This window comes from Lepidochelys kempii, chromosome 1 (assembly GCF_965140285.1).
Source record: "Lepidochelys kempii isolate rLepKem1 chromosome 1, rLepKem1.hap1, whole genome shotgun sequence".
Classification (NCBI taxonomy): domain Eukaryota; kingdom Metazoa; phylum Chordata; order Testudines; family Cheloniidae; genus Lepidochelys; species Lepidochelys kempii.
The window spans coordinates 8,418,059-8,426,828 of record NC_136380.1 but is presented as its reverse complement, the minus strand read 5'-3'; the positions used below and the strand labels follow the sequence as shown (position 1 = coordinate 8,426,828).

Here is an 8,770-nt window from a genome sequence, read left to right as displayed (position 1 = left end):
GGCCCGCCTCGCCCCCGATCCGTCAGCCTATTGGCTGCCGCCGTTTGAAAGCGAGGCAGGTCCCGCCCCCCGGGCAGGCTCCTCCTGCTGATTGGCGGGAGGGTGTTTCGAACGTCATGAGCGACCCGAGTTCTCATTGGTCAACCCTAGAGCGGTTGCTGCGAGATGAAGCACCAGAATCCGTCCTCTTCCAGCGACTTCTGGGGCTTCCCTACATCCGGGTCCTTGAGTCACCTCTGAAGGGTGGGGAGAAAGGCGGGGCTTAACCCGCCTCCCACCAATCAGAAGGCATCCCGGCGTTCCCATGGCAACAGCATGGGCTGGCCTGGGGCAGAGGCCACCGGCCTCAGCGGGGAAGGGAGGTTCTCCCGAGCCACGTGGGTGACCCCCCAAAGCAACGCAGCCAGCAGCTCCCCCTCGATGCCCCAGAGTAAACCCAGCCCCCCCCCCCATCGCAAACCTGGCCTGGCCTTCACCCTGCCCCACAGTGAGCGCCCCCTGCCCCAGCCAACCCCCCAGCACAGGCAGCCCCGCAACCTCAGCAGCCGGCTGCCCTAGCCACTGGGCCGCGCTGCCTTCGGGTGACCAGACAGCAAGTGTGAAAAACCGGGACGGGGGGGCGGTGGCGGGTAATAGGCGCCTATGTGAGAAAAAGCCCCCAGAAGCGGGACTGTCCCTGCAAAATCGGGACAGCTGGTCTCCCTACCCGGCGTCCCCCGCGGCAGCCCTGCAATGCAGCGCCCCTGCCAGCGCCTGATCTGCCCGATGCCCCCCTTTGCCAAAGACAAGCTTCAGCGGACGAGCACCCTCGGTGCCCTCCTCCCGCAGCCTCGCTTGTTCCACGTGCGCCTTCAAGCCTCCTGTGAGGAAGGTGTGTGATTATCGCCCCAGAGAGGCGTGGTAGACGAGGGAATATCTTTATCCCACTGAGTTGGTCTCACCTTGTCTCTCTAACATCCTGGGACCGACAGGGCTACAACACTGGTATCGTTTCGCAAGCACCATCAGTCTGCTCAGTGCGCTACGAAAAGCCGATGGGGCCCCTGTTCTGAGGAGCTGAGAATCTGAAGAACCCCATCCTGCAAGTTTTTAATGCCATTTAACTTTAACAGGAGTGATCGCATTGAAATCAGACTAGACTGGCCTTCTAGATTAGAAAATATGATTGGCCGCATAAATATAATATACCAGATGAAGGTTAGATGAAGCAGTACACAGCTTTTTTCTCTCTCTGTTTTACACTGCTTTCTCTGATATGACTAAGCTTATTTCTTAGATGGGGAACTGAGACATGGAGCAGAGTTGCCTGCTCAAGCTGTCACATAGTGAGCCAGTGGTACAGCCTGGGAACAGGCGCCAGCCCCAACACTCAGTCTTCTGTTTGAACTATTACTTGCTCGGAACTTGGAGGGAGGATCACAGGTTGCAAGAGGAACGAGTTTGGAGGGGACACCAAGAATTCAGTTGGGCATAAGCTTTCCTGGCTAAAAACCCACTTCTTCAGGTTTTTTACTCAGGAAAGCTTATGCCCAAATAAATCTGCTAGTCTTTAAGGTGCCACCGGACTCCTTGTTGTTTTTGTGGATACAAACTAACACGGCTACCCCCCCCCCCCCAATACAAGAATTCAGTGTGTGTCCACCTGGCTGGAAATGTCACTAAAGTCGAGAGTAACAAATTTATTTGAGCATAAGCTTTCGTGCTTATGCTCAAATAAATATGTTAGTCTCTAAGGTGCCACAAGTCCTCCTTTTTTTTTTTTTTGCAGATACAGACTAACACGGCTGCTACTCTGAAACTAAAGTCAGAGTATCTGTAAGCAGTTCAATTCCTGGGTTCAATTCCTGGCTTCTCCGCTGGCCTGCTGGGTGACCTTGGACAAATCACTTCTCTCTCTATGCCTAAATTTTCCCATCTGTAAAATGGGGATAATGATACCAACCTCCTTTGTAAAGCAGTTTGAAAAGCACTACATAAGAGCTAGGTATTATCATTATGTCATGGGTTGCTGGGTGGGAGGGGTCACATTGTGCATTATGTCCTATCTACTCTGAAAGATTATGAGCACCATCCAGGTAATACACAACAGATTTGTTTATTTCCTTCCAGGAATAAGCTGTTCTTGTATAAGGCACCCTCAAACCAGCATAACCACAATGTAACCCTTTTGCTAGAAAATTACCTCCTTCCCCCACCACACACACACACACACTCTTTAAAATCAGTGCAAAACTTGTGCATGGACCAGGCCTTAAACCAAACTCAGCATGTCCACATTGCCATTTGTGCCCATCTAAAGGAATCCATTTTAAAATCAGCTTAAGTCCAAGGAAGGCAAATGGTTAGGGCCCGACCAAATTCATGGTCATAGGATTTTAAAAATCGTAAATTTCTTGATTTTAGCTATTACATCTGAAATTCTACAGTGTTGTAATTGTAGGGATCCTGACCCAAAAAGGAGTTGTGAAGGGGTTGCAAGGTTATTGTAGAACTAGATAAGTTCATGGAGCATAGGTCCATCAATGTCTATTAGCCAGGACGGACAGGGATGGTGTCCCTAGCCTCTGTTTGCCAGAAGCTGGGAATGGGCGACAGGGGATGGATCACTTGATGATTCCCTGTTCTGTTCATTCCCTCTGGGGGAACCTGGCATTGACCATTGTCAGAAGACAGGATACTGGGCTGGATGGACCTTTGGTCTGACCCAGTATGGCCGCTATTATGTTCTTATGGGCTGCAATTCTGCTACCCTTACTTCTGCACTGCTGCTGGCAGGGCACTGTCTTCAGAGCTGGGGCCCGTCCAACAGCCACCACTATCCGCCTGCCCAGCTCTGAAGGCAGCACAGAAGTGAGTGTGGCAATAACTGCCCTAAAGTAACCTTGTGACCCCTGCAACTTCCTTTTGGATAAGGACCCCCAATTTGAGAAACGCTGGTCTTCCCCATGAAATCTGTACAGCAAAGGGTAAAAGCACACAAAAGACTGGATTTCACGGTCCATGATATGTTTTTCAAGGACATGAATTTGGCAGGACCCTACAAAGGAAAAGCGCAAGGTGGTGGAAGGGGGGAACAGACGAGGGAGGGAAGATCAAAGGAGGCAGAAGGCCAAATTCTTTGCTCGTGAAAAGAAGCCACAGTGCAGCCAGAAGGGCTCCCATCCCACACCGCTTCCTGCCAGGCCAGGACCCAAGCAGGAGGGGGCATTCCTGTCCCTCCTCCCCTACCCCCGTGACTCTGCCCTCAAGGGCCACAGCTACCCGCAGGGCCGCTGTGGCTTGCAGCTCCATGGGGCAGGCCAGCCCAGGGCTGCAGGGGCAGCGTGGGGCAGGCTTGGGCAGCGTGGGCAGGAAGGCAGGGGCTGTGGGGGCAGGGGCAGCATGTGGCAGGCCCAGGGCTGTGGATGCAAGGGCAGGAAGGCAAGGGCAGCAGAGGCAGCATGGCAGGGGCAGCGTGGGGCAGGCCTGGGACTGCAGGGACCAGGGGCACCGTGGGGCAGGTAGGCAGGGGCAGCATGGACAGGAGGGCAGGGGCTGCGGGTGTAGGGGCAGTAGGGCAGGGCACTGTGGGGCAGGCTCAGGGGCAGGGGCAGGCAGAAGCAGCGGAGGGCAGGCTCAGGGGCAGTGTGCGGTAGGCTCAGGGCTGTGGGTGTAGGGGCAGGAGCGCAGGGCAGCGGGGGGCAGGCTCAGGGGCAGCGGGGGGCAGGCCCAGGGGCAGAGACGGGGCTGCGGGTATAGGTGCAGGAGGGCAGGGCAGCGGGGGGCAGGCTCAGGGGCACCGTGGAGCAGTAGGGCAGGGTACCGTGCGGCAGGCTCAGGGTCAGCGTGGGGCAGGAGCGCAAGGCAGCGGGGTGCAGGCAGGAGCAGCGTGGTGGGGCAGGCTCAGGGGCACCGTGGGGCAGTAGGGCAGGGGCACCGTGGGGCAGGCTTGGGGACAGCGGGGGGCAGTGGCAGGCTCAGGGGCAGCGGGGGGCAGGAGCGCAGGGCAGCAGGGGGCAGGCTTGGGGCAGGGGGGCAGGCTCGGGGGCACCATGGGGCAGGCTGGGGGCACCGTGGGGCAGGCTCGGGGCGGCGGGGGGCAGAGGCAGGCCCAGGGGCAGAGGCGGGGCTGCGGGTATAGGGGCAGGAGCGCAGGGCAGCGTGGGGCAGGCAGGGACACCGTGAGGCAGGCTCAGAGGCACTGTGGGGCAGGAGCGCAGGGGCACCGTGGGGCAGGCTTGGGGACAGCGGGGGGCAGTGGCAGGCTCAGGGGCAGCGGGGGGCAGGCTCGGGGGCAGCGGGGGGCAGGAGCGCAGGGCAGCGGGGGGCAGGCTTGGGGCAGGGGGGCAGGCTCCGGGGCACCATGGGGCAGGCTGGGGGCAGCGGGGGGCAGGAGCGCAGAGCACCGTGGGGCAGGCAGGGGCAGCGTGGGGCAGGCTCGGGGGCACCGTGGGGCAGGGGCAGGCTCGGGGGCACCATGGGGCAGGCTGGGGGCAGCATGGGGCAGGAGCGCGGGGCAGCGGGGGGCAGGCAGGGGCAGCGGGGGACAGGGGCAGGCTCGGGGGCACCATGGGGCAGGCTGGGGGCAGCATGGGGCAGGAGCGCGGGGCAGTGGGGGGCAGGCAGGGGCAGCGGGGGACAGGGGCAGGCTCGGGGGCAGCATGGGGCAGGCTGGGGGCAGCATGGGGCAGGCAGGGGCAGCGGGGGGCAGGGGCAGGCTCGGGGGCACCGTGGGGCAGGGAGCCGGCGCCGGGCGGAGCGGGCGGCCCGGGGGGCGGAGCGCGGGGCGGTCCCGCAGCCGGCCGGAGAAGGGCGGAAGGGGAAGCAGGTGAGCGGAGGCTCGGCGCAGCCCGCGGCGGGCCGGGGAATGAGGCCGGGCCAGCGTGGGGGGCCGGGGCGGGAGCCGCGGCGGCGGCCGGTTCTAGGCCGAGGGGCCGGGCCCGGGCCCGGGCCCTGCATGAGCTGAAGCGGCCGGGTCTCAGCCTGCCGGAGGCCGCCGCACCGCTGGGCGCGGGGGAAGGACGGGAGCCCCCGCGGGTGCGGATCCGGGGCGGCGTGGGGCAGGGTCTGGGGGGTGTTGAGAGGCAGGAGCCGGGGGAGGGGTTGGGGGATAAGAGTTGGGGTGTGGCGGGGGGGTTGGGGGCAGGAGCCGGGGCAGACAGTGGGGAGGGGTTGTGGGGGGAGGGCAGGAGCTGGGGGACGGGTTATGGGGCAGGCGTGGGGGGGAGGTGTAGGAGCCTGGGGAGGGGTTGGAGGGCAGGCATGTGGGGGGGTAGGAACCAGGGGAGGGGGTGGGGACAGGAATAGGGTTGGAGGGAGGAGCCGGTGTCTTAGAAGGAGGGTCAGTGGGGTTTCTGTTTTGCCACCCCCCCACGCTGGCTGAGGTGGGAGAACTTGGGCAGCGGCTTTGGGGGCATCTTTTAGGAGAGCACAGCCTGGGGGCTTGGGGACTCCACCTTACTCCCCAAAGGTGCTTGCTGCATGGTTGTGGCTGTGATCGAACTCGGCGGGTGTGTGGCTGAGTTTCGCTCTGTGTTTCGGGGCAAACTTGCCTAAGGCCCAGGCAAAGACTGTCTCTCCCAGCTCTGGCGGCCAATCCCACACCGCAGGAGCTCAGAGGAAGGCGCTTCCACAGAGGGGGGTGTTCATGTGTGTCCTTCCTTCCTTCCTTCCCTCCCAGTAACTGGGGATGTTTGCTTAAAATGCAGACTGCCCTGGTCTTTTACCAGAAGGGGCTGACAAAGGAGGTGACCACCCCAGTGGCTTCGGTCTGTGTGCACAGGGACCACTTGCCTGTCTCTGGGTTACAAGCCAGGATGACTGTGTCACCTCTGGCCTCCCTGCCTGAGTAGGAAAGGGATGCTCTGTGTTTAAAGACACTTTCCCTCACCTGCAGGTCTAGTGGCTTTGGTCAGTGATTTCCAGGCTGGACAAAGCCATGGATAGAATAGACTGGGGAGAACAATCCTGCATTGGCTGGGGAGACTAGAATAGACTAAATTCGCTTCTATTCTGTGACTGTATTGTTACGTTTGAGTTGCTTCCCTCTAAGGGTAGGTCTACACTTAGGATGGCGTGTAGAGTACAGACACTGCATGCCCAGGTAACATGGTGTCACGGAGTCCCTGGGCGATGCTCTGGAACTGCTCCCCATGAAGCCAGTCAGGACTCTGGGGAAGTCTCCTTTCTGTGAGCAGCCTGTCTTCAGGACACACAGCTTCCACCTTCCTGGGTCTGACCTCGGAGCATTCAGCATCCTCTGCCCCTCCGTGTGCTTCCCCCAGCGAGTCTGATCAGGCAGGGCTCCTGAGGAAGCCAGAGGGCCCTGCACCCCAACTTCACAGTCAGACGTGACTCTCAGCCAGCCAGTAAAACAGAGGTTTATTAGACGACAGGAACATGGTCTAAAACAGAGCTTGCAGGTGCAGAGAACAGGACCCCTCAGCTGGGTCCATTTTGGGGGGCAGTGAGCCAGACAACCACTTCTGCACTTCACTCAATGTCCCACCCAGCCCCAAACTGAAAACTCCCTCCAGCCCCTCCTCCTCTGGGCTTTGTTCCTTTTCCCGGGCCAGGAGGTCACCTGATTCCTTTGTTCACCAACCCTTTAGTTCTCACCTTGCAGGGGGGAAGGGCCCAGGCCATCAGTTGCCAGGAAACAGGGTGTCGGCCATTCTCTGTGTCCAGACCCCTGCACACACCTGCCCTCTAGGGATCTGCAATGATTATACACCCTTACCCCACCACCTAGATACTTAAGAACTGCTTAGGGGAAACTGAGGCACCCCCACACTATTCAGAGGAGACATTAAGAATAGCCCCACTTCGTCACACTCTTCTGTGACTGTATTGTTACGTTCGAGTTGCTTCCCGCTAAGGGTAGGTCTACACTTAGGATGGCATGTAGAGTACAGACACTGCATGCCCAGCTAACATGGGTATGAATAGCAGTGTAGCCGGTGAGGCATGGCTTAGGCAAGTGTAGACGAGGCCTTAGTGCAGGGGTGGGCAAACTTTTGGCCCGAGGGCCACATCTGGGTATGGAAATTGTATGGCAGGCCATGAATGCTCATGAAATTGGGGGTTGGGGTGTGACTGGGGGTGCGGGCTCTGGGGTGGGGTTGGGGGTGCAGGACGGTGCTCCAGGATGTGACCAAGGGGTTTGGAGGGTGGGAGGGGGATCAGGGCTGGGAGGGGGGGCAGGGGTGCAGGCTCCAGGCAGCGCTTACCTCAAGCAGCTCCCAGAAGAAGCAGCATGTCCCCCCTCCGGCTCCAATGTGGAGGCATGGCCAGGCAGCTCTGCGCACTGCCCTGTCTGCAGGCGCCGCCCTTGTAGCTCCCATTGGCTGCAGTTCCCGGCCAATGGGAGCTGCGGGGGCAGCGTCCGGAGCCCCCTGACTGCTCTTACAGGTAAGAGCTGGAGGGGGGACATGCCACTGCTTCCAGGAGCTGTGTGGAGCAGGGCAAGCCCCAGACCCTGCTCCCCGGAGGAAGCTCGAGGACAGGATTAAAATGTCTGGAGGGCCAGATGCGGCCCCTAGGCCGTAGTTTGCCCACCCCTGCCTTAGTGGCCCAAACTAACCATTGCCCCATCGTTTTTGATGCTGTAACCCTATTGCCTCTGACGTGATGAAGGCTGATCTATAGAACTGAAATTCTTAGAATGCAGATGCGACTCCCATAAGATTATGGCACAGATAAATAACAATGTTTCCTTAATAGAGCCACAGCTGTGTGCTTAGTGCGGACAAATGAGGAGACACTGTCCCTGACTCCAGGAGCTCATAACCTAAAGCAGACACCAGCAGGGAAAAAACGCAGTTCAGATGCCAACTATTAAATCCGGTCCTGACTTACACCCTGTGTGGTAATTGGCTTCATGGCAGGTTTGTCCTGGTTGTATAAGGTGTGAGGTAGGGACAGCCTGACTATTTTCAGGGCCCCTCCTCAGCAATCTCAGGCCCGGATCCAGAGAGTAGCTGAGCATTTGTAACTCCCATTGTCTTCAGTGGGGATGGTGGGTGCACAGTCCTGGGGTTTAGGCCATAGGCTTGCATGACCCATTTGCAATCCCTTCCTGGCGCTTGCCCTAGAAGGGGGAACGGGTACCTGAATCAGTTTAGGTGTAGCTTTCTCACCCCAGCTGCCATAGGGGAGCCTTAAACAATGAGTAGCTGAGTGTGAGTATGGAGATCCAAGCAATTGTTCATATTGTTTGTATTTAAGGACCAGCCCTGGGTATATGCAGATTCGAACGCAGGATTACAGGGGTGAAAGGCTCTTGCAGTACAGTATAGGAAAGAAAGAGTTAATACCACACCAGTCCTTCCCAGGAAGCAAATTCTGACAGCATGTTCAGTTTGACTTATACAGACGGTGTGCTTTCCAAATTCCCCCTTAAACTAGCCATCTTTGATAGCATGGCTGTTTACAAGTCCCAGCACTGTTCACGTCACTTCAAGTTTAATTAGTCAGCTTCATCTTTGGTGCCTCCCTGTACTTTCCCATCTTTGGTTTTGAATATTAAATTCCAAACATAAAGAGGCATGAAGATACACCTATTGCAAAGCATTCACATTTCTTAAGTTATTTCCTTCCATCACATTGCTGATTTGGTTCATAACACTTGTACGTCTAGCTTTTGGCAGTTTTTGTATTTGCGAAGCCCAGTGCCATGCTATATTTGTCCTGGGGCATTGTGAGATATATGCCTCAGCATGTGCGAGCAAGAATAAACATAGTACAATTTAGCATGATTACACAACACGTACATATTAGATTAATACCACAC

At 58.0% G+C, this 8,770-nt stretch overlaps 1 protein-coding gene across 3 annotated transcripts in view; it reads left to right on the top strand.

The window, feature by feature from the left end:
* The first annotated feature begins 4,786 nt into the window (after positions 1 to 4,786).
* PGAP2 (post-GPI attachment to proteins 2) overlaps positions 4,787 to 8,770 on the top strand; it is a 40,915-nt gene continuing 36,931 nt past the window's right edge. For 2 of the 3 annotated variants that reach the window (XM_078851878.1, XM_073333162.2), the window contains exon 1: positions 4,787 to 4,807. The gene's annotated coding sequence lies outside the window, so the exon portion shown is untranslated. Of the gene's footprint in view, positions 4,808 to 4,948; positions 5,017 to 8,770 lie in introns of those variants that run through there. The other variant, XM_073333172.2, reaches the window with a different exon arrangement.